At 36.7% G+C, this 27,813-nt stretch overlaps 1 long non-coding RNA gene across 1 annotated transcript in view; it reads right to left on the reverse strand.

Annotated features, from left to right (window-relative positions):
- Positions 1-15,675: 15,675 nt before the first annotated feature.
- Positions 15,676-27,813, reverse strand: part of LOC138920933 (uncharacterized) — a 31,630-nt gene continuing 19,492 nt past the window's right edge. The window contains exons 2-3 of the long non-coding RNA XR_011432986.1: positions 27,454-27,629; positions 15,676-17,471 (exon numbers count right to left, since the gene is read on the reverse strand). This is a non-coding gene — a long non-coding RNA (uncharacterized lncRNA). The remainder of the gene's footprint in view (positions 17,472-27,453; positions 27,630-27,813) is intronic.

A 27,813-nucleotide genomic window follows, 5' to 3' on the forward strand; every position in this document is an offset into this window, starting at 1 on the left:
ACTGGCAACATTTTTCATAGCATCTTAATTGGAAAGCACAGAGTTACTTCTAAGAAACATAATTGCTTCCAGAAATGTTTAAACCACTAGGGAAATGTTTATATGAAGAGAGCAATACTCACAGGAGTGAATAAACCAATTCTGTGCATGTTGCAGTCTAAGAGCCTGGGAGCACACACATGGAGAGTTATGAGAGAACCACGCGCAGGACACAATCCTTATGTTCAAACTCTTTCTTCTTGTCATTAGCCTCACAACTTCCACCCATCCCTCTTTAACCTAGTGGTGGATCTCGCGTGCCTTCCAGAGCAGACAGTCATCCATTTCTCTCGCACAAATTTTCACACTTCATGCCTGCCCTCCCTTCACCATTCTTTTCTTTTGATGTCCCATCATACTTTCTTCACATTGTCTCCCATTTAATTGTTTCCTTTGATCGTTTTCTCTTAAATTTGAGCTGCCTTGATCTTCTGGAATATTTTCTGATGCTCTGAAGTAAAACTACGCATTTCAGGGCTAGTTAAAAAATAACTGTGAATTCCTACACAGCATGTGAAACTGCTTACCATCTCTGTTCACTGTGCTCACAGTTAATTTTTTTAAAAAGTTTGAGGAGACTCACAGAAAAGGAACTGACACAACTTTGGGAACGACAGTTAAGATAGTTTTGCTGATAAGCATACAATCACTGACTGATTCTAATAAACATCTGTGGGATCTTTGAAAGCATCTTAGTTCAGCTAGATCTCAGTGTCTTGACCCAAAAACCTCCAAACAAAAAGACTCACTAAAATGAGTGAGAATTTTCCAAGTTGTCTTCAAAATTATCATGGAATGAATTTCTCCAGTTCCCTCCCATGCAGCATATTGTGGTACAAATTTAGAGCTAATATTGGAACTAGACTAATCTTTTAGGACAGATGTTGTCAAAATACTGTACATGGTTTAAATTGAAATTGAGAAAGACCCAATACACCCATTACAGTTGGCAACATATGAGTATTATAGAAATCACAATGTATACTTCCGGCTAAAAGCAGCAAACACAAAAAATCTATACTAAGAAATGACTGATTTAATTGTTTTGTATCTTTTCATCCTTCCAGAGATCAGAAAGAAAGAAAGGAGAGTTTAATTTCATCTGATGAAAAGTTGCGTTTTCTTTTGTCTCCTTTTTCCTTCCTGTCCCCCATCTGCCCTCCACGCCACTCCCCTCCCCCGTAAGTTTCCTCCATTTGTATTACAGTGGCACAGATTCAGAGAAAGGGTGGAGTCTGATATTTTGGGTGGTCTTAGTAAAGCTTTAGTCTTTTGCTAACCTCTCTTCAGATTGGAAAGTAGTCAAGAATTTTTAATATTAGGGAGAATCACTTTGAAAAGCTATATATGTATGTCGGAGTGCATGTCAATATATTTGCTCTGATTTAGTAAGGAAAACTGAACAACAGGGCCTTGTCAGCCACAGCAACAACTATTTCTCCCAAAATTAAAACATACCCTTGAGCGAGTAAGTCCTGGTTCTTATTTGGTTTCAGTGTTCACTTATTTCAGTTTATTGTTTGACATCTCTCACTAGCCGAGCCAGAAAACTCATGGCAGTGCTTCAAAACATAGCTCCACTCCCACATTTATTTTTTAATTTGTGCTGATTCTTTACTCTCTCCTACATTCACAAAGTTTCATGAACTAAGTGCTCAAAAAAGGCAGTATTTGCTTTTTGTATCTAAGTGTAGTTTTAGAAACCATAAATAAAATCTCCCTCACAGCCTCTCCTTTTTATTATAAAATTATATTAGATTCAGATTTGTTTTGAAAGGCCAGTTGTATTTTTTTAATTAAAGGGAAAAATAAAATGTTTTTTTCCCTAAAGCAGACTCACAAAGAACGTAGGAGTTATTTCTCCCAAAAGTAACAAAAGAGGTTTAAGTCCACTGAATAGGGTGAAGGTTCGAGAAAAAACTCATTTGCATAGTGAGCATACATCAACATAGAATGAGAAAGGGTCTATCTTTTTGGTACCTGGAAACACACAGTAAAAATATCCACAAGAGTTAAAAAAAAAAAATGCCAACATCATTTCAAGGAAAATAGCCAAACTGCTGCCAGAAGACAAAGTAGAAAATTCATCTAGGCTACTTTCCAAATGAACCTTTGCATCAAAGCACAATTTGAGCACTTTCCTACAAGATCAATCAAAACAAAACTACAATTGACACAACTTTGAAGAGTTACAAATTTCCACTGTTCTAATCTCTCTACCTCTTAAGAGCAATCTTATTTTGCTTGATTGCAGTTCAGTCAGAAGCAAGAAAAGGAATATTTAAAATGGAGAATTTGTAACACATTACTCGTTTCCTTTCTTAAGTGGCTTTCCCTCCAAAGAATGCCAAAACTTTGTAAACTTGATTGGACTGGTACTGGAAAATGTAAACAACACTATAAAATAAGGATGAGAACATTTTATCCAGGTTAGCACAAATGGATAAGCCTTGTTTTTAAATGAAAAATTCCACGGAAACTGATGCACTAAAAGAGGGAGCATTTAAAGCTCACACTAGAAAGGTCATTGGCAGGAATGAACTACGTAGTATTTAGTCTACCTGTACTGGAACAAAATAGGGCTGAGTGGATTGAACAGGGATTTGAGCCAACAAAGAAATAAGTCCAGGTATTACATATTAATGTTCTAAAGAACTACAGCTATTTATTTTCAACATTTTCCTTATATTTTTTGAGTTCTTGAATAAGTTAAAGAACTCCATAAGCCAAACCATCTTCAAGATGATAATGCACAGGAAAGCTCCAAAATAATCAATCTTCTTTAAATGTGCTTCTGTTCCAGAATAGTGTAAGAATTAAGTTTCTCCAGAAAGTGAGAAACCTAATTTCAATGATTATGACTTTTCCTTATTTTCAAGTGAAAAAGGGCAAAGATTTAACCTTTTGTTTGAAGTTTTACAAGTCTACATTTTGAGGATATCTTTTCATCCTGAGAATATTTAGAATAATGCCAAGGGTTAACAGTTCCTGACATTAACTCAGCTTCAATACAGTAGATTGAGCACATGTATCTAATTGCAGTATTTTCTGAAATCCTATTAAAACTACAGTAAAGTATTTAAAAAACACTTTAGTGAGCCATGATTGACTTACAAAAGCTGCACATATTTAACATACACACTTCTTGAGTTTGAAAATAAGCATACATCCATGAAATAATCACCATAATCAATCTCATAAACATATCCATCACTTACAAAAATTTCCTCCCACCCTATTTATTTATATGTGTGTGTGTGTGTGTGTGAGAGAGAGAGAGAGAGAGAAGAAAACTTAACATCAGGGAAATGAAAATTAAAACCACAATGAGATATCATCTCACATCCACTGGATAGCCATCATCAAAATAATAAAAGATAACAAGTGTTGGTGAGGATATGGAGAAAAAAGAACTCTTGTACACTGTTGATGCGAATGCAAATTGGAACAGCCTTTATGGAAACCAGTATGGAGTTTCCTCAGAAAAATTAAAAATAGAACCACCATAGGATCCATCAATCCCACTTCTGTGTATATAGCCAAAGAAAATAAAATCACTATCTTCAAGAGATATCTGCACTTCCATGTTCACTGCAGTATTATTCACAGTAGCCAAGATATGGAAGCCTGCTAAGTATCCACCAATGGATGAACAGGTAAAGGAAATGTGATATATTTATACAATGGAATATTATTCTGCCTTAAAACAGAAGAAAATCCCACCATTTGTGAAAATATGGAATAACCTTGGGGACATTATGCTAAGTAAAATAAGCCAGACAGAGAAAGACAAATACTGCATGATCTCACTTACATGTGGAATCTAAAACTCATAGAAGCAGAGAATAGATTGGTGTCTACCAGGAGCTAGGGGTGTGGGTAAAACAGGGAGATGTTGGTCAAAGGGTACAAGCTTTCAGTTATAAGATGAATAAGTTCTGGAGACCTAATGTACAGCATGGAGACTATAGTTAGTAATAATGTATAATATATATGAAATGTGCTAAGAGTTCTCACCAAAAAAAGTTAACTATATCAGGTGATGGATATGTTAATTAGCTTGATTACAGTAATCATTTCACAGTGTATATGTATATCAAAACATCACATTGTACATCTTAAATATATATAATTTTTATGGGTCAATAGTACCTCAACAAAGCTGGAAAAAATTACCTGGTATGCAAAAAGCAGGAAAATATGACTCATAATAAGACAACAGGTCAAACAATATAAACTGACCCAGAACTGATACAGATGTTAGAAGTAGCAGGAAAGTACATTTAAAATGTTGTTATAACTATATTCTATAGTCCAAAAAGTTAAGAAAAGACATGGAAGATTTTCTTTTAATCCAAATCAAACTTCAAGAGATAAAAACTACATTGTCTAGAGTGAAAAATTCTCTGGATGAGATTAATGGTGATAAGACACTGCAGAAGAAAAGAACAGTGAACTTAAAGATATAATAATAGAAACTATTCAAAAGGAAACATGGAGAGAAAGAGGAAATGAGCCTCCCCCTAGCAAAAACTGAACATAGCGTCAGTGAGTGATGAGACAACTTCAAGCAACCTATGATGTGTGTACAGAAGAGTCTTCCATGGAAAGAAGAAAGAGGAGGGGAAGCAAAAAATATCTGAAGAAATAACCTCCAAAACTTTCCAAATTTGATGGAAACTATAAACCTGCCATCCAAAAAGCTCAATGCACCCTAAGCACAAGAAACATGAAGAAAACTACACCAGGGTACATCATAAGAAAATTGCTCAAAACTGGTGATAAAGAGAAAATCTTAAAAGCAGCTAATGAAAAAAGACATGCAATATACAGATAAAAAGACACAAAAATGACAGCAGATTTCCTGTTGGAAACAATGCAAGAGAGAAGATGGTGGAGCAATATGTCTAAAGTACTGAGGGGAAAAAATTGCCAACCTAGAATTCTATATCTCAAGAAAACAACTTTGAAAAATGAAGTCAAAATAAAGATCTTTTTCAGATGTACAAAAGCCAAAGAATTCATCACCAGCATACTTACGAAAAATTAAATTGAAAAAATCCCCAATATTTAAAAAATAAAAACCTACTTCTAAATAATCCATGGGTCTCAAAGGAGGTCAAAAGACAAATTAGAATGTATTCTGAACAGGAAGAAAATAAAAACACAATTATTACAGGTTAAAGTGTGTCCCCCAAAAATTATGTTCAAGTTCTAAACCCCAAGTATCTCAGAATGTGACCATATTTGAAAATATAGTCATTACAAGTGTAACTAGTTAAGATGAGGTAATACCGGATAGGGTAGGCTCTTAATCCCATATGACTGCTGTCCTTTCAAGAAGAGAAGAGACACACACAGGAAGAACATCACATGATGACAGAGGCAGATATTGGAGTAATACACTTGAAAGCTAAGATACACTAAGGATTACTGCCACCACCAGAAGCCGGGAAGGTGTAAGGAAGGATTATACCCAAGGTCTCAGAGAGAGCACAGCCCTGCTGACACCCTGATTCCAGACTTCTAGCCTCCAGAACTGCAAGAGAATCGTTGTCTCAAGCCACTCAGTTTATGGTACTTTTTTATGGCAGCCCTAGGAAAGTAACACAACATACCAAAATGTGTGGGATGGCACTAAAATAGTACTTAGGGAGAAATTTAAAACACTTAATGCTTATATTGAAAAACAAGAATCATCTCAAGTCAATGACATCAGCTTCCGGAGTAGAAAGAAGAAAGAAATAAAATAAATACCAGAGCAGAAAACAATTTTTAAAAATCAATAGAACCAAAAATGTCTTCTTTGAGAATATCAATAAAACTGACATTCTTCCAGCTCAACTGACCAGAAAAAAAATAAGAGAAGACACCAGTTACCAACATCAGGAATGAGAAAGGTAACATCACTGTAGACCCTATGAATATTTTAAACATAGTAAGGGAACATTGTGAACATATTTATGGCAATAAATTGAGCAACTTTGATGAAATGGACAAATTTTTGCAAGATACAACTACTAAGCCCACTCAAGAAGAAACAAAAATTTTACCTATTAAAAATGTTAAATTGTAGTTAACTTTCCCACAAAGAAAATTCCAGGCACAAATAGTTTTATAATCATTTCTCCCATACATTCAAGAAAAACACAATACCAATTCTATGCATCTGCTTCTAAAAAACTAAAAAGAAATGAATAATTCCCAAATAATTCTATAATGCCAGAACTACCCTGACATCAAAACCAAAGACAGGGGCCAGCTCCATGGCCAAGTGGTTAAGTTCACATGCTCCAATTCAGCAGCCCAGGGTTTTGCTGGTTTGGATCCTGGGTGCAGACCTAACATCACTCGCCAAGCCATGCTGAGGTGGTGTCCCACATAGAAGAACTAGAAGGACCTACAACTAGAATATATAACTAGGTACTTGGGGGCTTTGGGGAGGAGAAGAAAAAAAAATAGATTGGTAACAGATGGTAGCTCAGGGCCAATCTTAAAAAAAACCAAAGACATTACAAGAAAATGAAACTAACTAATAGCCCTTATTAACATGGATTAAAAAAATCTAATCAGATTCTGGAAAAAAAATCTGTCACTATATAAAAAGGGAAATACACTATGATCAAGTAGGGTTCATCCAAGAAATGCAAGGTTAGTTTAACATTTGAAAATCAATGTAATGCACCATATTAACAAACTAAAAAAGACAAAGAATATGTTCATCTCAATATATGCAGAAAAATCACTTGAATCAATCCCACCTCCATTCCTAATAAAAATTTGCAGAAAACAAATAATAGAAGGGAACTTTCTCAACTTGATAAAGAGCATCTACGAAAAAACTACATCTAACATCATACTTAATGGTAGCAAACTGAATGCTAACCCTCTAAAATTAGGAACAGGGCAAGGATGTCCACTCTCACCTTTTCTATTCAATATTGTAATAGAGTTCGTAGCCATGGCAATTAGGCCAGAAAAGGAAACAAAAGCCATCCAGATTGGAATGGAGGAAGAAAAACTATCTTTATTCACAGATAGCATGATTGTCTGTTTAGAAAATCCTTTGGAATATATATACATAAAAGCTTTTAGAACTAATAAATGGGTTTAGAAAATTAGTAGGATACAAGATCACTATAAAATATCAACTGTATTTCTAACTACTATCAACAAAAAATCTGAAATAGTACGCTTTAGAAATACCATTTACAATAGCACCAGAATATGTGAAGTTCTTGGGGATATATCTGAAAAGGTATATGAATGATCTGTGCACAGAATATTTTTTAGATGTTGTAAGAATTTAAAGAAGGCCTAAATAAGCAGGGAGTTATATTTTGTTCACGGCTCAGAAGAGTTACTGTTGTTAAGATCTGAATTGTCCCCAAATTTATCTATAAGTTTAACACAATCCCAATATAAATCCTAACAAGCTATTTTATAGAAATTTACAAGCTGATTCTAAAATTCACATGGAAATGCAAAGAAGCTGAGTCAAAACAACTTTGAAGAAAAGAACATAGGACTAACGCTACATGATATAAACACTTATTACAAAGCTACAGTAATCAAGACAATGCCATATTGGCATCAAGATAGACAGACTTACAGAACAAATAAAAGGAGTGCAGGAATAAACCTTCACACACGGACAAGTTTCAACAACGATGCAAAGGCAAAATCAGAGGAGGAATGATAGACTTTTCAAAAATGATGCTGGGATTAGAAATCCATATGGAAAAACAATGAACTCTGATCCATCTCTTGCACAATATAAAAAATTTAACTCAAAATGAATTATATACTCAAATGTGAAATCTACAATCATAGAAACTTCTAGGAGAGGGGCCAGGCTGGTAGCGCAGCAGTTAAGTGCGAACGTTCTGCTTTGGTGGCCCGGGGTTCACCTGTTCGGATCCCGGGTGCAGACATGGCACCACTTGTCAAGCCATGTTGTGGCAGGCATCCCACATAAAAAGTAGAGGAAGATGGGCACGGATGTTAGCTCAGGGCCAGTCTTCCTCAGCAAAAAGAGGAGGGTTGGCAGCGGATATTAGCTCAGGACTAACCTTCCTCAAAAAAAAAAAAAAAAAACTTCTAGGAGAAAACTTACATGACTTTGATTTTAGCAAATATTTCCTATATACAATACCAAAAGCCCAATCCATAAAAGAACAAATTGATAACTTTTCCTACATCTAAATTAAAATCTGCTTTTGAAAAGACACTATTAAAAGAAGGAAAAGACAATCAACAGAATGAAATGAAGTATTTACAAATCACATAGCTGACAGAGGAAGTGTGCCAAGAAGATATAAAGAACACTAAAATTCAATAATAAGAAAACAATAACCCAATAAAAAGATATGGGCAAAAGATTTAAGCAGACATTTAACCAAGGAAGATATACAGATGGGCAAATAAGAACATTAAAAAGACCCTCAATAAGGTTAGTCACTAGAATAATACAATTTAAAATCACAATTAGATAAACCACACTTATTAGAATGGCCACAATTTAAAAAGACTGACCTGATCAAGTGATGGGAAGGATGTGAAAGAACTGGAGTGCTCATTTGTTGCTGGTGAGAATGCAAAATGGTAGGACTGCTCTGGAAGGTATTTTGGTGGCTTCTCAAATAGTTAAAAGCACACCCACCAACCATTCTATTCCCAGATATTTACCCAAGAAAAATAACATATCCATACAAAGAGTTCTACATGAATGTTCCCGCAGCTTTATTTGTAACAGCCAAAATCTAGAAACAATCGACACGCACCATCAGTTAAATGGATAAACAAACTCTGGCATATCCTACAACAGAATACTAAGCAATAAAAAGGAATGACCTATTCATAAACATTACATGCATGCCTCTCAAAATATGCTGAGTAAAATAAGTCAGATGAAAAAAATACATACTGTATGATTCCTTTTATATAAATTCTAGGGAATGTAAAGTAATTTTATAGTAACATAAATTAGGTCAGTAGTTGCCCAGGGATGAAGGGGGTGAAGTTAGGCATGTGTGAGGGATTACAGAGGGGCACAAGGACACCTTTTAGAATGATAGATATGTTCATTATCTTGCCTTGGTGATGGTTTCACAAGTGTGGATATATGTCAAAACTTATCAAATTACATGCCTTAAAACATGCACTGTACCATATGTCAATTACCTCAATAAAGCTTTTAACATGACTGGAACACAAATTGGGGCAAATCTGAGCACCACAGTAAATAACGATAGCAATGTATCATAATACATTGAATTTTTTAAACACGAGTTCATCTAAAAAGGAGAGAAAGAAAATAGAGAAGACTCTCCTTTGGAGAAGAATGCCAGAAAATAAATATAAAATGAATGTGATAATCAGAAAGATGACCATTTTGCACCCCCACTAAAATAACTTCATCAGGTGAAAATCAGCCATTGATGCTTAAACATGGTGCACTCTTCTGCGCATGTTACATATTTCACACTTTATTAAAGCAACTAGCCTTCTTAATCTAACAAGTTTATGCTTGCTGATATTACTCAGCCATTTCCTTCTCATGAACTCAGCCTGATGAGCTTCTCTTGTAATGGGCAGCAATTCTGAGAAAGGTATGTTGATAAAGTCACCGCAATATTCTCCAGGGGAGACTTTCTTTGATACGAATGATTAATTCTGGCAACAGTACAGAAGTTATTTACAAGTCCTGTTCTAGTGTGGAAAACAACTTAGATCTCCATTTCAAGTCATTCTCACAAACAATAGAGATACATATTCACAAGATGCTTTTTTTTACTATGTTTTCTGAGCTTTTTGTGATAACGACAAGGAAAAGGATTCAATTTCTGTATATTTTATGTATGAGATTGAAGCCAAGAGACTTAGTTACGTTTACCTTCCTTTCTTCTTGCTATCTGTGATAGGTGATATTTTTCCTTTCTATGGAACAAAAATAAAGTAGAAAAAAACCCAAATGTTACTGATATGTTTCTAGAAGCAAAGTATGCAATTGGAACATTTAACCTCCAGCAATTTCAATATTATTTTATTTCAATTAGCTAGGGACTCCTGCTTTATATAGCTGCAGGTGTGAAAAGGAGTAAAATTTCTCCAGTGATTGAAGCTGCTGCCAGTATTCTGGTAGGAATTTTGAATATACATATTTTCCTCTTCCCTTTAAGCATCAAAATACCTGGGGAAATTAAGTCAATTATGAAGTATCCTCTTAGAATACATCTTTAGTTAAAAAAAAAAAAGTTAAGCTTTACACTACTAGAAAGTTATATTAGTCATTATTAAAAGGCTGACACAGACAAGAAAACCACAAAAAAACTAAGATCATATTATCTATTTCTGAATTTGAAAGTAGCATGATAACTCAAGGAAACAAGGTAAACTTTAATGATATTTTAAAGGAAATTATAAAAAAAAGAAAACATATTTATATTTCTCCTTTCTTTATTTTTCCTATTTTTACTAGGAATATATTTCTAAGTTCCTGTTTCCTACGTCTACCCAAGGCAGCTGAAAGTTTCCTTCTACTTTAATAAAGGGAAATTATTTATTTATTCAGTGGTATACTATTCTGTTTCCAACCCAAATGGTCTAACACCATTTGGGTGTACTGCAATTCAATTATGGCACTAAGCATCAGACTCCACAGTTTAAGGGTTCAGTCTTCCATGAGACTGCTCTCACTTCAAAAGCCAGCTGCAAGTCTCAGAGGGTCCCCCAGGCCACCTGCACTTCTGACCAACTGGCTACCAATCTAGGAGGTCCCCATGACTCCCTTCAGGTTCAATAATTCACAAGAATAACTCACAGAACTCAGGAATACGTGTATACGTATGATACAATTTTATTAAAAAGGAGACACATATAAGGACAAGACAAATGAAGAGACTTGTGGAGCAAGGTCTAGAAGGGAATGAAGAACTCCCACACCATCTCCCATGGAGTCAGGGCATGTCACCCTCCTGGTCCATTTATGTGTTCACCAACCAGGCTTCGGTATCCAGAGTTTTTACTGGGGTTTCTTTACATGGGCATGATTGCTTAAATATTGGCCACACGATTGAACCCAATCTCCAGTCCTCCTCTCATGCCCCTGAGGTTAGGCTGGCCCAAAGTTATAACATTCTAATCACTTGGTTGATCTTTCTGGTGACCAGCCTCCATCCTAAAGCTATCTAGGGGCCCACCATGAGTCACCTCATTAGCCTAATAAAGATAGTCCTATCACTCAGGAGATTCCAAGGGGTTTTAGGAACTCCATGCCAGGACACAGGACAAAAACCAGACAAATTCTTTATTATACCACATATGTCTAGCTGGTTCTGGTGCCTTTGAGTAGCCACACAAGCTACTCCCATGCTGTTAGGGTGCAAAGACTAGAACTATCCTATCTCACTTGTTCTGGGTTTGATGCTACTCCATTTGCCCAACTTCTCCTTGTGATTCACCAAATAGGTTGGTCATTCCATCATCACACCCTTGCCTCCACCTCTCAGCTTAGCCCATATCTCCACTTCTTCCAGATTACATCTTCATCTCTTCTGCACACAAATTTTCTTCCATTTAATCAATTAAATAGCATCCTTGGATTAACAAATTAACACCTTGAGAGAACAAGCTGCTTACAACTAAACACCTTAACAGGATCAAGAACTAAGACTGTGTATAGGGACACGACTTGACTACTGCAGGAAATTTTTGCCCAGTAAGATAAAGTTGCAGAAATCCTGAAAATTTATCCAAATAATCAACTATTCAACTACCCCCTCTCGAAACAACAGATTGCTCATCAGAGTAAATAGCTCCTCCTGTGGATAATACACAACTCGAAAGGGCAAATTACTTGCTTACCAAATGACTGTTTAATTATCAAAACTTAATTCAAAACCCCCATCTTGCTGTGTTCACTAATCCTAGACTATTATACCACGAGGATTGTTCAATCTCAATCAGCTCCCATCATTGAAAGACTCCCGAAAACCAAACCTCAAATTCTGACAAATATCTGCCCTGGATCTCTCATTTTCCAAGTTACTACTAAGATCTGTCAAGAGGGTGGTCTCCCTTACTGGACAATAACAAACCTCGATTTGCTTAGGCAACATATTATTTCAACTTTTTAGGAAGTTGACCATCAATAATAGCCACTGAACCTTTTCTTCCTGTGAGATTCAGGTAAGGGTGGCCCCTCCCATCTAACCAGTTTGACCTAGGCTCACAGAAATGATTCTGATATGGGATGCTGATGATCCTCTGGCTACTGCTATTTCTGTGAATAATAAACTTTGATTCTGACCCTGGGGTCTTCTATCTTCTGACAGGAGCCACAAATCTGTGGCAGGCTAATGTTTCACCTTGCAAGCAGGGTAAAATCTTAAAATCCTCATAGTTCTTGACAACCTGTTATATTAGAAAATAGGAAAAAAGGATTTCTAGATAATAACATGTGAATGATAACACTCTTAAGTGGTTCTTCTATATGAAAGGACAAAATAGAAAATGGAATTGACAAAAATCCATTAAGCTTAACTTCTCCTGAGTTGGATATTTCATTTTAAGCAGTCCACAGAATGTCAAACAGGGAGTTGGTGACATAATTCAGATTTTTTTTTAATGAATTTAAACCATTTGTATGTGTAGATATAATATAAAAATGAACACAAATGATTTTGGTTTTCTAGAAAGTATTTAACATTATTCAAAATACTATTATTTGTTGTCTAGGTAGAAATATTAGAAATTTTCTTTTGACTTTTTAATTCCCAGGAAACCTACTGGTAAGAAATATTACCATTCAAGAATATGGGTTGGTTGAGGCCAATAACCCTTCCTTTCTTATGATCTTCGTGTACCTTTCAGTACATGACAGTGTCCTACATACGATGCACTCTCAATAAAGAAAAAAGGATGGAAGAAAAAGAAAACAAAATATGTTTTTAAAGCATAAAAAGCATATATTTCCATAATGAAAAATGGAGAAGCATAAAAATAAAGGTAAGCTTATGAATAAATAAAAAGGAGAGGAAAGGAGGAGGCAAAAAAGAAGAAAATCATAAAGGAGAAGGGGAAGATCAAGAAGGAGAAGAAAAGAGAGAGACAAACAAAAGACAGAATTCTTTTTGTGTCACACAACTGTAACATGGTAAGAAATTCTCAAGTATTAATCAAGTTTTGGCAGAAGCTATAGGGATTACAGAATTTGTTTAAAAAATTAATAAAGAAAAGTGACGCAAGTCATATAAAGGGCATAAAATAGTTTTCTTTCTCTTTTTCTCATCTGTGGGTGAGTGTCTAAGACAGTGTTCGCCAGAGGATCCTGGACCACAGCCAAGAAGTGCTGAAGCTGGTTCACAGGCTACTGCAGGGTCCACAGCTGAAATCAAGGTCTGTATGCCTAATACCCAACACACAGGCGGGCAAGACTCCTCCTGGGTCTCTTGGCATATGGTACTGGATCCCACAGCACCCACAAAGACACTCTTTCCATGGATGGACGCCAAATTGCTTCTGTTGGGGGGTGGGGATGGGCATGACAAAGGATGTCCTATTCAGTCATGTTGCTGATGCCACTTTTAAGAACACACCATTTCTAATTTGATGGTCATCCATATTAGATGTTCATTAAATGTTTGTTGAGTGAATAAATTTAGGGTATAGTTCTGGCAAGTATACTCATGTATGTAAGACCTCAGAATTCAAGGCTTTGATAATATGGCTTTCTTTTTGCACTTTAGCTGGTTTGATTGAATTTTTTATACACTTCAAGTACTTACAGTCTCACCAGCTATCACTAAAAGGTAACACTTTCTGGTGTAATCCCAGCTTTTTCATGTAAATTCAACCAAATAACTCTTATTTTACACATGGAATATAGTTTTGTTCCCGTAAAGCGTATCTTTATTATTATGGAAATGATTTTTTTCCTTTATTGCTTATCTGATTGGGAATACGACCCATTGTCTTTTGTCTTGCACTTATTGCCCTGTAAGTGGTAGACTGAGTTTAAACCTAGAACAAAAAAATTAAAGGATATGTAAACATAATCCATCTGGGAATACAACAGAGAAGAGAATACACAAACTATCACATCTCCTTTCCCTTTTTCTGCGAATGACGTAGTTGAGGAGAAAGACAGTGACAAGCAGAGTGATTTAATGAATCAAAGTAGTTCTCTTGTTTTGGCTCAGAACCATAGTGTGTTAAATCCAACGAAACATTCACCAATACAGCTGTAAACTCTCAATGTATGCAAAATTAATTGTGTACAGTATGGGCTTTAGAAACAAAGGCCCCAACCTCTATTAAGTTCAGCTTGGCTAAAGTTGCGCGACCTTTCAACTGTTAAAAAACTCACAAAACTTCATCCAGTTTTACATCTGGCTGTACAAATTTTCCACTGCTCGAAATTTGCCTTGCAAAATTTGGCAACTTGAAACTACAGATGAATAGCATGATCAGTGCAGAGGATGTTCCTGCTGTTTTATTTTTGTGGAGTAAGTCTAGGGCTAAGTCGGAAAGCGTATGAATACTGGTTCCGACTGGGGGAGTAAACTAAGGCCCCAAAGAAATAAGTTCTGTATCTGTAGCAGGGCCAGGGCTGGTGAATGACCAGCTGAGAGTGAAGCAGGCACTCAAAGGCCTAGCAGTGTTCTGAAGGCATGACAGTATCACACCCCTTTTCCCTTTTATACCTTACTAATGTATCCACTCACACGTGTGGGACCCAGCAACAGGGAATCCAAGAGTACACAGAAACAGATACTGACAATGATTGGAAGTTGGGTGAGTAGCCAGATATCATTCCATGTTTAGCCGGACCAGCCACCACAGTCCTTATAGGACTAGCCTATAAGGAGAGGTGGGGGGCACTGACTGGGGGCAGAGACCCAAAAGATCTAAGCAGGTTCCCAGCCAAAAGACCCAACAGCAATTTAGGAAGGGCCCTCACTGTAGAGGAGACCAAGGGAACTGCTGAATTATCTCTAATAGGATATTTATATTAGAGATTTTTTTAAAAGTCCAAGGCTCACTTATGTCAAGAGGCTCTTCCATTCCAGTAGATAACGTGTGCTGCCCAGATCTGACTCTCAGAACCCATTCAATCCCCCAGCTCTTGGGAGTGTTGACTGCTGACAGCTTGCAGATGAGTCCCTTTCCAGGAACTGCTCTTGGCCAAAGCAAGCCACTTAGCCCTACGCCATTCTGAAGAACAAAGAATTGAAATTCTACTTAAGTTTTGATCATTCAAAATATTTTTATCATCATTGGCATTGTCTATGGCAGTTGGACTCAGAATTTTGACTTAAAAAGTTTCTGTTAGCTCAGTAATATCAACTTAATTCCCAAGGAAAATTTGAATTTTCTATTAGAATATAACTTCTCCTCCATTTTATATTGAGATATACTGAAGCCTCCTAAGATTTCAAATTCACTTAACTTTCTAAAGTGAATTTTAAAGAGTAAAAAATGGTTTATTTCAACAAATTATTATTTACAGATGTATTTATAGAAGAGGTAAAAGGATAGAGAGACGGATGGATGAATAGACAGATGACAGATTAACATATTCAGAAGGAAAAAATTTGATGGTAAGAGCAACTAAGCAAATTCAGACTCCCAGATGAAAGATGAATCCTTTATAAAATAATATGATAAAGTCATTGGTGGTGAAAAAAAAATTAGATGGTAATAGCACAAAGGGAGGTTTATAAATGAAATAAGCACAGTTAAAATTATTCTGACACCTCTGACCATAACTCTTATTATTGTGGAAACAATGTAATTGAACAGAACTTTGAACTAGAAATTTCATAGCTTACCATTCATCTTTCCAAATAAATTAGTTAATGGCTGTTTATATGGGGATATGACAGAAGAAAGAAATCTATTATCACTGTTGTTATAATTCATGTTCATTATAAAGACTATCTGTACAGACAAAACAATGTCTATGGTTGAATAATTGTCTGATGGACTGTATCAATGGAGTAAAGTATTAGGTTTTTTAAGATTTCACTTAAGCCTCATGCCATTCACTAAAGGCAGTTTTACCTAAATTATCTCACTAATCAGTTTTTCAACGATTAAATCAAGGTTAATACAACATAGTGCCAAAATAGTTCAGCTAGGGTTAAACGGAAAAAATGGTAAACTAGGTGTGTTTGGAGATATGATCAATCATTTTCAGTGATTTTTGCTAACATTTCTGACCCTTATTGATAAGTCCAAGTATTTTTTGTCAGTAGTTATCAATAGTTGACCCAAACATGTAGGGGAAGTACAACTTTGCTCTGAATATAATAAGCAAAATATGTAACAAGTTGTGGAGACAAATGCAAGTCTATGTGTGTATGAATACATCCTGAATATACCAAAATAGTGTACATATTTGCCCAGCTATAACTTTTTTACTAGAGAAAAAATTTAAAGTGGCTTATGGCACACAACTGAAGTTAAGAGGCATGGGTTCTATTTTTAAGCACAGCAAAGTAATAAGAGCTTTAGACCCGTGTTAAATTCCAGCGGGTGACTTATTTGCTGCATGTTATTAAACAAGCTGTTAAACTATCTGAAATCTATCATCTCTTCTGTACAGTGGAAAAATTAACATCTACCTTGAAGAGTTGTGAACATTTGGAAGAATGTGCAGGAAATGACTAGGACATCATCAGGGGCATAGTATGTCCTCGCTGTATTGATTTCCTCCCCTTCCATGGCCCCAGTCCTGTTATTAGAGCACCAAGAGATTTTCAGTAACTCACTCTTTAAGTCTCAGTTTCACTCTCTGTAAAAACACAGAGCTGAACCAGTGCAACAATTGACAACCCAATGTCATGACACACTGCTATGTCATGAGCAGCTGGGCAATGTGTCACAAGAAGTTCAACCAAATAATAATTAAATTACTATGATTTACAGATACTTTTCTTTTAAAAATGTACAGCTGCTCCAAGGTTAGCCCCATTATAATAACAAAATGTCAGTGGCACTTTCACTTACTTTTGAGGTGGAATAAATGAAGCAGAGTTTGAGACAACTAAGATGGAATTGCTCATAAGGCACCAGCTACTTTATCTCACGTAACAGCTTTTATGTATCCTCAACAGTTTGGTGATTATGAATTATAATAATTCTCATAAATTATATGTACCTGAAAATTTCTGAGTGATTTTATCCAAGCATATATTTTTAAAAGGAAAAAGATAAAGCTAGTTGGGGTAAAAAAATAAATAAAGTCCGTAGTTGTACACGTTTTTCTTCCCTGTAAAACTCTTCGGCACTTGCCAAGTCAGGGTACACTCATAAGAATGTTCTTAAGTATAAACATAATCATCCTTGATGTTTGTTCCAGTGGAGAAAATGTTGGGGATCACTGGATGACATCATCTCTGAAGATCTTTTCAGTGCACCTAAAGGTACTGGAAAAAGAACAACAAACAAAGCCCAAAATCAGCAGAAGGAAGGAAATAATAAAAATCAGAGCAGAAATAAACGAAATAGAGACTAAAAAAACAATAGAAAAAATTAATGAAACCAACAGCTGGTTCTTCGAAAAGATAAACAAAATTGACAAACCCTTAGCTAGACTCACCAAGAAAAAAAGAGAGAAGGCTCAAATAAATAAAACCAGAAACGAAAGAGGAGAGATTACAGCGGACACCTCAGAAATACAAAAGATAATAAGAGAATACTATGAAAAGCTATATGCCAACCAACTGGATAATCTAGAAGAAATGGATAAATTCTCAGAAACATACAACCTTCCAAACCTGGACCAAGAAAATGTGGAAAATTTGAATAGACCGATCACCAGTAAGGAGATCGAAACAGCAATTAAAAACCTCCCAAAAAATAAAAGTCCAGGACAGATGGCTTCCCTGGTGAATTCTACCAAACATTCAAAGAAGACTTAATACCTATCCTTCTCAAACTCTTCCAAAAAATTGAAGAGGAGGGGAGGCTTCCTAACTCCTTCTACGAAGCAAACATTATCCTGATACCAAAACCAGACAAGGACAACACAGAAAAAGAAAATTACAGGCCAATATCACTGATGAATGGAAAGTATAGTACTCCTGGTAAAATAAGGCAATATTTTAATTCCATGCTCAACCTACTTGAAATGTCAATCAGGAACATAATAGTATATACCTTGGGAGCAAAATATGAGTATTTTATCTTTCTGGAATAAACACTGTATTAATATCCTAAGGTGGCTTAACAAATACCACAAACTAGCTTAAAACAATCAAAATTTATTCTCTCACAAGGTTGGAGGCCAAAAGTCAGAAATCAAGGTGTCAGCTGGTTGGTTCCTTCGGGAGCCTCTAAGGGAGAATCTGTTTCATGCCTCTCTCAGCTTCCGGCGGCCGTCAGAGTCCTTGATGTTCCTTGGCTCGCAGACACATGCTCCAGTCTTTGCCTCTATCTTCACATGGCCTTCCCCTCTGCGTGTTCTCCCTGTGTTTCTATATGTCTCACATCTTCCCCTCCTCTCTCTTATAAGGGCAATAGTCATCAGATTAATGTCCACTCTAAATCCAGAATAATCTCATCCTAAGGTCCTTAATTTAATTATATCTACAAAGACTCTATTTCCAAATAAGGTCATACTCAGAGACACCAAAGGTTAGGACTTGGACATATCTTTTTGAAGGACACTATTCAACCACTACAGTCTGCCCTCTGGCTCCCCAAAATTCATGTCAGTCCCACATGCAAAGTACATTAACCCCATCCCAGCATCTCCCAAAGTCTCACCTATTACAGCATCATCTCTAAATCTAAAGTCTCATCTAAATATCACCAGCTCAAAAAAGTCCTAAATCTCACCTTCTAAATCATCTAAATCAGGTACAGGTGAGACTCTCTGTATGATCCATCCTAAGGCAAAATTTGTCTCCATTTGTGGATCTATAAAACTAGAAAATAAGTTATCTGCTTCCAAAATACAATAGTGGGACACATACAGGATACATATTCCTATTCCAAAAGGGAGAAAATGGAAAATATAAAGGAATAATTGGTCCCAAGCAGGTTTGAAATTCAACATGGAAAACTCTATTAGTTTTCAAGGCCTGAGAAAATCCTCTGTAGCTCAAAGCTCTGCCCTCTGGGCCCAAGGAGTCTCCATTGGCCTCTGCCTCTGGATCTGTAGAGGTTCTGTCAGCCCTGTCTCTGCACTTGCAGCACTGCCCTTAGAGTCATTCTTCCCTTTTCCTTCAAGACTGGTATATGTTTGCAGCTGAGTAGCTCTAGCAGCCTGTTTCCTGTTTGTAGAACTTTGGGAGTCCATCAGTCTTTCATTTTGTCCAATCTCAGTCCAAGCCAGTAGCATTTCTACTGGTATAAAATTCTAAAATCCTTGTCAGTCTTCTGTGTGATTCATGGGGCTCCACACAATTAGACAAGAGAGTTTCCAACAGAACCTTCCTGGAGAACTCCATCCGTATTCCAGGCTTCTGCTAAAATGCTTGATTGGTTCCATGAGTCACATACCCAGTCTCTTCAGCAAAAGACATCCAGCCACACCCTTGGCCCTGTCTCCAGAACACGCTTTTCTTTTTTTTTTTTTTAAAGATTGGCACCTGAGCTAACAACTGTTGCCAATCTTCTTTTTTTTTTCCCTGCTTTTTCTCCCCAAATCCCCCAAGTACATAGTTGTATATTTCAGTTATGGGTCCTTCTAGTTGTGGTATGTGGGACGCCGCCTCAGCGTGGCCTAAAGAGAGTGCCACGTCAGCGCCCAGGTTCCAAACTGGCGAAACCCTGGGCCACCGAAGCAGAGCGCGTGAACTTAACCACTGGGCCACAGGGCCAGCCCCAGAACATGCTTTTGTAACAGTAAATTTCCTAACTTTAGCATCTCTTGTGATGTGGATAGACCAAGAGCCTTCCAAATCATCAAGTGCTTGTTGCTTTTTGCTTAAGAGTTCCTTCCTCAATTTATCTCTTTCTTCTTGAAATGTACTATAATCTTCACCTTCAAAACTTTGCTTGGAAATCCCCTCAGCTAAATATCCAAGTTCTAGCTTATAAGTTCTATTTTCCAACCAATAGTAGATCACAACTCAGACAAGTTTTCTGCCACTTTAAAACAAGGATCATCTTTCTTCCAGTTTCCAGGAACACGTTTCTCATTTCCTTCTGAGATTTCACCAGAAATATCTTTAATATTCATATTTCTATCAACAGTCTCTTCAAGAAAATCTGGACTTTTTCTATCACGCACCTCAAAATTCTTCCAACCTCTACCAATTATCCAATTCCAAAACTACTTCCACATTGTTAGGTATCTGTTAGAGCAGACTCCATTCTTGGACCAGAATCTGTATTAGTCAAGTTTCCACCAAAGAAACAGAACCAGTGGAGATATACAGGATATATACACACAAACACACACACACACTAAGAGATTTATTTAAAGGAAATGGTTTCTGTAATTGTGAGGTCTGGCTGGGAAAGTCAGGGGTCTGGAGTCTCTAGGGCAAGCTAGTGGGCTGGAAACTCTCAGGCAGGAGCTGAGGCTGCAGTCCACAGGCAGAATTTCTTCTTCCTCAGAGAAACTCCAGTTTTACTCTTAAGGCCTTTCAACTGACTGTATGAGACCCATCCACATTATCAGGATAATCTCCTTTACTTAAAGTCAACTTATTGTAAATATTAACTACATTTACAAAATATCTTCACAGCAATACCTAGATTAGTGTTTTATTGAATACCTGGATACTATAGCCTAGCCAAATTGACAAACCTAATCATCACATGCATCCTATACAATAAGATTATAGTAAAATGCCTAAAGTGATAAATTCATTTTTCAGGTTATGAGATGGAAGCACATTTGGAAAAAAACAGAGAAACCAATGAGTGTGTTCTTGGGAAATATGTTTTCCCAAGGTATTGGGGATGGTTTTTCTAGAATACAAAAAGTAATAAAAAATATATCTCAGGAATAGATTATTTTCACATAGAGTTTCTCAGAGCAGAAATCTCAAATGAAAATGGCTTTCCAGGGCGTATTTCTGCCAAAGCAGAGGATAGGAATAAATAAAAGAATGAAGGAAGAAAGAGGGAGGAAAGACAAAAAGAAGGAAAGAAGAGTTGTCCTAGAACTCATAATTTGGATGATTAGCTATCAAAAGATATTCTTGGGCATAGAGGCATAATCCAGGGACAAAGTAGAGCAAAGATAATAGATTTATTCTTCACTTGGAGGAAAATTCTAGAGAAAATATTATATGTTAAGAGTTTACAAAAAAAAAAAAGAGTTTACCATATACTAGATACTACCCTAAGTTTCAGACATCCAGAAAAAAATTACATGAGAGCAATATAATAAGCAAAATTTAAAATAGTTAAAAGCAAGATGGCAATCCATTACACAGAAACCATAACAACAAGCATTGTGCTAGACATGTGCTTCATGATAATCCAGAAGGCAAGAATTATTTCCATTTTACAGATGAGGAAACCAAGGCTCAGCTATATTAAGTTAACTACTGCTTATAAAAGATAAGATTCAAACATGCTCTACTTAGAATCTACTTGATTCTACAGTCCATTCATTCTCTACTGCTGCCAACAGCCTCTCACAGGAATGCTCACAATGTTTATGGGAAGGGACATTCAGTGCACACGAAAGGAAACCTCTTCCTGATGCCCAGCTCAAGAACACCACCAAATTGACTTTGTCATCGTCTAGCTGTTGTCGTTTTTTTACAAAATAATAACTCCATATTGCATACACACAAACACACGCACACCATAAGAAAGGTTTATACACTAAAAAGTGAGTTTTATTCCCAACCCAGATACATGTCTCACTCCTCATGGATAACTATCATCAACATCTCCTATGTATCTTTTTAGAAATTTCCCAGACCTATATTCTTCCACATCTTTTTAAAGACAAAATGAGGAACATACTTGACACTTTCTTCTGCAGCTTGTTTTCTTTCTCTTTTCTTGTTCTTTCTCTTTTCTTTCCCTAATCAATATACTATTTTTCCACAGTACATAAACATCTACCTCATTCATTTTGATGAGTAGTTGAGCTCTGTAGTTTATTTCATGTCTATGCATTAATACATTTAACTAGTTCTCTTAATGGGCTTTTAGGGTTTTTTCACTTTTTTATATTCAAAAAAAGCTGAATGCGACTTTCTCACACATCTGAGCTTTGGTTTCTTTTGCTCGCATTCTTCTCCAGCCTGACTGCTGGTATCTGTGATACAGAGACCTTGGTGTTTGCTGTCTACCACTCCTGCACAGATCAGCAACTCCTTCACAAAAGAAAAAAGTATCGAAGGAGTGCTGCTTGCTTCCTCTACAGAGCTTCAAGAACAATATGAGTAGCAAGTGTCTTGTGAATTAGATGCTCTTATTGAAAACAGACTCTTTACAGGTTAACTTTCAACCTCAATCATCCATAAAATGCTGTAACAAATAACATGGCAATGAGACTGAAAAGCGCTTATCAAAGTTAAAAGAAAGCAGTCATTTTTCATTATTCTTCTTAAAATTTCATTGAGCTCTATTTGGAAGCCCCTACCAGCCTGAAGATTCATATATTATTTTCTTAGTGATTCCCTAGCCTCTATACACATTTTCACTTGGCAAGCAGAGACCTAATTTTCATTTTACCGAATGGAAACTGAACAATACTCAACAATATCTCTCTTTTTATTTATATTTTTTGGAACACTAAGATATCACCTGAACCTGCCTTCAAGTACCGCTGGAACACAATTGATCATTATTGTAGTACTATTATGTAATCTTTGCAAATACCTTTCATTTGCCTTTATTTATAACATATGAGGGCTGTATCATTTCAAAAACTATTGAATTAAACCTCTGCAATAAAAGGTTAATTCAGTGGTAGAATGAACTGGTAAAGTGCTCAATAAGTTTTTGTTAATAGCAGAAGAAAAAGAAAGCATTACAAGTGGACTATTGTTCGGGCCAGGACAGCCCAAATATCACTGAACGGCCTTAACTTTTCAATAATTGCATTGTTATAGGGCAGATCAGCACCTTATAAGTTGCTGTGCCACAGAACACTGTTCACAGAATGTTAATAGTTCTAAGAACAGAAAAGGGCATTTAGCGTGTAAATGTGCATTCTGAAACTCCAAAAAAGCATGCGGGATGCATCACTCCACTTTTTTTCCCTTAGCCCACTAGTCAGCATTTCCTGGTATTCCAGAAAGACCAGTCTTTAACCTTAATTATGAATAGTTATAGAACAACAATTCTGTTTTAAAAATCCTTAGAATAATGTGACCTAGAATGAACTATCCTCAGTATTATGAGGAATACTTTTTAAATTTTACCAACCTTAATGGATGTAACAAATGTTTCTAAACATATAAACCTCTAGAAAAAAAAAGAAAACACTGGTTGACCTATTGATTTTCAAAATCTGTTTCCTGCCTATCTTTCCCAAACTTCTCTTCCCCACATTCCCACATCCAGAAATTTATTTTCTGAGATTTAAGCAAGAGGTTACCTCTCCTGCTAAGCATTGACTCCTCAAGTGTCATCCACCCCCGATCCTAAGTTCCCAAGCTCCCTGGAAACTCACCAGTTCATTGATTGGGTCACATAGTGCTATAATCAGGCACTTATTTTTTTGCCTGTTTTACTAGATCCAGAGAACCTGAGAGCCAGAGACAAATTCTTAGTATCAGCATTACTGTTAGTATTCGTATTCGGAGGCACAGCATTTTAAATGTGCACTAGGAACTCTGCAGCACTCAACGTTTGATAAATGAATAAATGAACAAAAGGATCAACACAGGGTCCATGTTATTGATGGTTTCATCAGTTGCTTAAATCAAGGACTGAATCGGGCCTGTAGACCATTTTTAAACTGATTTTTGCCAAAGTGTTTTGGTTTTTAAGTTAAATTTTAATACCTTAAGGCAAAGCACACACTCTTCTTTCCAAAGACCCAACGTCACTCTATTTTCTCATGTCTGGCAGCTTCGCACACTATTGTTCCCTGACTGACCGTCAGAGTAATTGAGTTTGCTGCTTTTGGACTGCATATCATATGAGAAATGATATTCATTTCTGATATGCATGTTTACAGGTATAAAATAAGTTGTATATATCGATTGAAATAAGATGTATTTCAACAGAAATAGATGATTTGTAGGTGGGAAAATAAGTGAGAAAAATCGATTAGAAATGATAGAACTTGATAGATTTTTAAAGCAAGTTCTACAACATGATAGCTACAGAGTAGCCATTAGAGTGTATAATTGCCCCACAACCTTAATACCCATCTAGACCAGAACCAAAGGCTGACATGGAAAATGTGGACAGGGTTCCCAGGATGACCACCAAAATCATTAGAGATTAGAAGAGAAAGCCTGATCATGGAGATTACCCCCAAAGAAGACTAGAGAATCACATCATGTAGCTGTTTCTAAAGAATGGGAAAGGATGAGCAGAAGCAGGGCCACCATTCCTTTTAGTCAGCCAGCCAGAGCTCTGGAAACAGGAGGGGAAAGCAATTTTAAAAGGAAAGTAAACAAATTTTCTTTAAAAAAAGAGTTGTAAATAGACAAATTCTGCAAAAGAAAGAGCAAAGAAAAGGCAAGTTTTAGCCAACATTCTGAAGACACTCCTCTTCTCCAATTAAATAAGCAATCAGATTCTTTAAGTAAGGATAATCTGCTGAGAGAGGAGTTCCAATAGTCATGAGCCCAATTTAGAGAACACGTTCAACTAAGCAAACTGTGTTTATTAGAGTCCTCCAAAGAAACAGAACCAATAGGACATAGATATGTAAGAGGACATTTATTACAGGAATTGACTACAGCAGCTATGGAAGCCAATAAGTCCCAAAATCGGCCATCTGTAAGCTAGAGAACCAAGAAAGCCTGTGATGTAATTTAGTCTGAGACCAAAGGCCCAAGGGAGCCAGGGATGGGGGCGGGGGGGCACGACTAGTGTAAGTCCCAGAGTCCAAAGACCTGAGAACCAGGGGCTCCCATGTCCAAGCGCAGGAGAAGATGGAAGTCCCAGCTCCAAAAGACAGAGAGAGAATTCGCTCTTCCTCCATCTTTTTGTTCTAGTCAGCCATCTACAGATTGAGCCCTCACATTGGTGAGGGAGGATCTTTACTCAATCTACTAATTGAAATGCTCATCTCTTCCAGAAGCACACTCACAGATACAACCAGAAATAACGTTTTACCAGCTATTTGGGCATCCCTTAGCTAGTCGAGTTGACACATAAAATTAACCATCACACTGTGGAAACACATCCTAACTTTGGGTTTGTTTCCCTAATACAAAAATAGATCCAAAGAATATCGATTAATAAAGACTTATTGAATATTTCTTCTGTGCTAGGTACCATGATTGGTGCTGAGAAAAAGAATTACAAAGGACAAGCTACAGTCCCCACACAGTCGCATGATCCTGAGTGGTAGCATCAGTTTTTTCTTTCTTACAATATACAATTTACACGTAAAACAACTATTCCATCAGTAACACGTCTCTTTACAGTCGATGAATTCTGTGAACATTCTCCCACTCTCCAAGGGTATATCTATTAGAATATTTGAGAAATCATGGTCCTTGTATCTGAAAAGTCTCCACTTTGAGATTCTGATATATGCTCCCCCCAGCCAAGGATATGCTATTCCCCAGTTGAGAACAGTAGGTTTAGTGGGGCTTGGAGATTGGGAAATAGAGAAAGTAGAGACTAACATATCAACTTGTATACTAGATTTATTAATTCTAAAGTTACAGCATAAGTCAAAATTGTGTACTACAAAGTAACCCATAAAAATCCCTCAATTCTCTGTAAAATACAGCACACATGGTTTTATATATACAACCTTATTCTGTAACGTGTATATAAGTGTGCTATATATTCAATCATGTAAAGCATCTATCTCCTTAGAGAGATCATATTCAGAAACTACAGCATGTTTTACAACTTGAAAAGCTTTAACAAATTTATGAAAATATCGACTTGCTAGCTCTCCTATTTCTTAGAATCATTTTCATCTTAGGGAGACAATTTTTAACTCTTTCTATAACTCTTCCAATCAAAATTTCTGAATTGTTCTCAGTACAATAATTATTCCTACACTACTTTTACGAAGCCATCATCATCCACCTGCCCAGCAGCATAAATGCTTTTCCCTTCTTTGCCAAAGACGGAAAAGAGAAAATCCTCAACATAATTTAAAACTCTTTTTCTTTAGGCATGTATAGCCTGTTTCAGATTCCAGTACACCCGCGGCCTGAAGTCTACACTTTTGCCTCACCTTTTAAGTTATTCCTCTCAATGGCAAATAGACGTTGTTGAATTTGTGTAAGTTAAATGCCCATCTGACGCAATTCCACTGTAATTACAAAATGAATTAATAGAACTTAGAGCAAAAGCATGTCAAATGTGCTACAGATGCACTGAGGAAAAAGCCACTAACTCTCTCAGGGGGAAAAATTAGGAAAAGCATCACCACGGGGATAACATTCAGAGTCCTGAAGAATGTATAGGAAACTAACCGTGAAAGATGGTGGTGATAGATTGAGTATTCAGGCAAAAATATAAATGAATAAAAGAGACACAAAATAATACAATATTTTCAGGAAATTACAAAAAGTCCAAATCATTAAAGAAAAGGATGCTGGTGAGCATAGACAGAGAGAAAGTTTGCCAAAAAAAAAAAGTGGAACCAATAAGGTACCAATGGAACCAATAAAGAATAGTCCCAGATGATGGTGAGTTTCATATGGCATATACCCTTATCCTATTATCAAAAGGTAACTAAAAAGAGGATTGAAGCAAAGAGTAACATGATTAGTTTTTTGCTTGCTTGTTTTAGAAGCGTAAAACTCAACAGCAATAAGGAGTATGGATTAGGGACATAAAAAAGAAGGAATATGAACATCCATTAGGAAGACTTTGCTTAAGCCCAGGTGATAATAAGAAAGGGTGACAAAGTCAAAACATGGACTTGGCAATTTGGCTGACTGCAATACACAGTGGAGGTCAATAAAGCAGGCTTTGAAACTAGACTTCCAGGGTTTCTATCTTGTTCTACCATTGTAGTACCACAGGGAAACTGACTCCTCTAAGCCTCAGTTGCCTGTCAGTTAAATAGCATCTCCCACATAAGACTGTACTTGACATAATGCATGTAAAGTACTCAGCACCATTCTGGAACACAGGAAGAACTCACTAACTGTTAAGTGTCATTACCGGCTATCATAAAATGAGAGAGAGGAAAGGAGGGAGAAATCAAGGACATCTTACCTGAGTAATGAAGCACCTAGATAATGTTGGAAGAAAAAAGTTTTTTAAAAAATGTAGTTGTTTCTCTCTCTCTTACACACACACACATACGTATACGCAGAATTTTCTCTGTACCTTTTCCCAAATTGCCAGGAAGCTGAGGCTGCTGGGTATCTTCCACTTGCCCATTCAGATCCCTTCTCCACCTGCTCCACGGCCCAGGAGACTGGGTGGATTCTATCAATGGATGGGCTGTGTTAACAGGCTCCTCTCCCTCTGGCTTCTTGTTCAATCCAGCCAGTGAGGAGCACCTAGAAAAGATCAAACGGAGGAGAGGGGTTCAAGATACTTACTCTCTCTTTTATTGTGGGATTGTCACAGGCTGTCTGCATCCACCAAAGACCCCCAACTGTCGCTGGCCATCCTGCTGTTTCTGGTTGGAGTCCCACAGTGTCCCTTGGAGTTTCCCCAGGCCTTAGTAAACAGTCCCTCTAT

Source organism: Equus caballus, chromosome 26 (assembly GCF_041296265.1).
Source record: "Equus caballus isolate H_3958 breed thoroughbred chromosome 26, TB-T2T, whole genome shotgun sequence".
Classification (NCBI taxonomy): domain Eukaryota; kingdom Metazoa; phylum Chordata; class Mammalia; order Perissodactyla; family Equidae; genus Equus; species Equus caballus.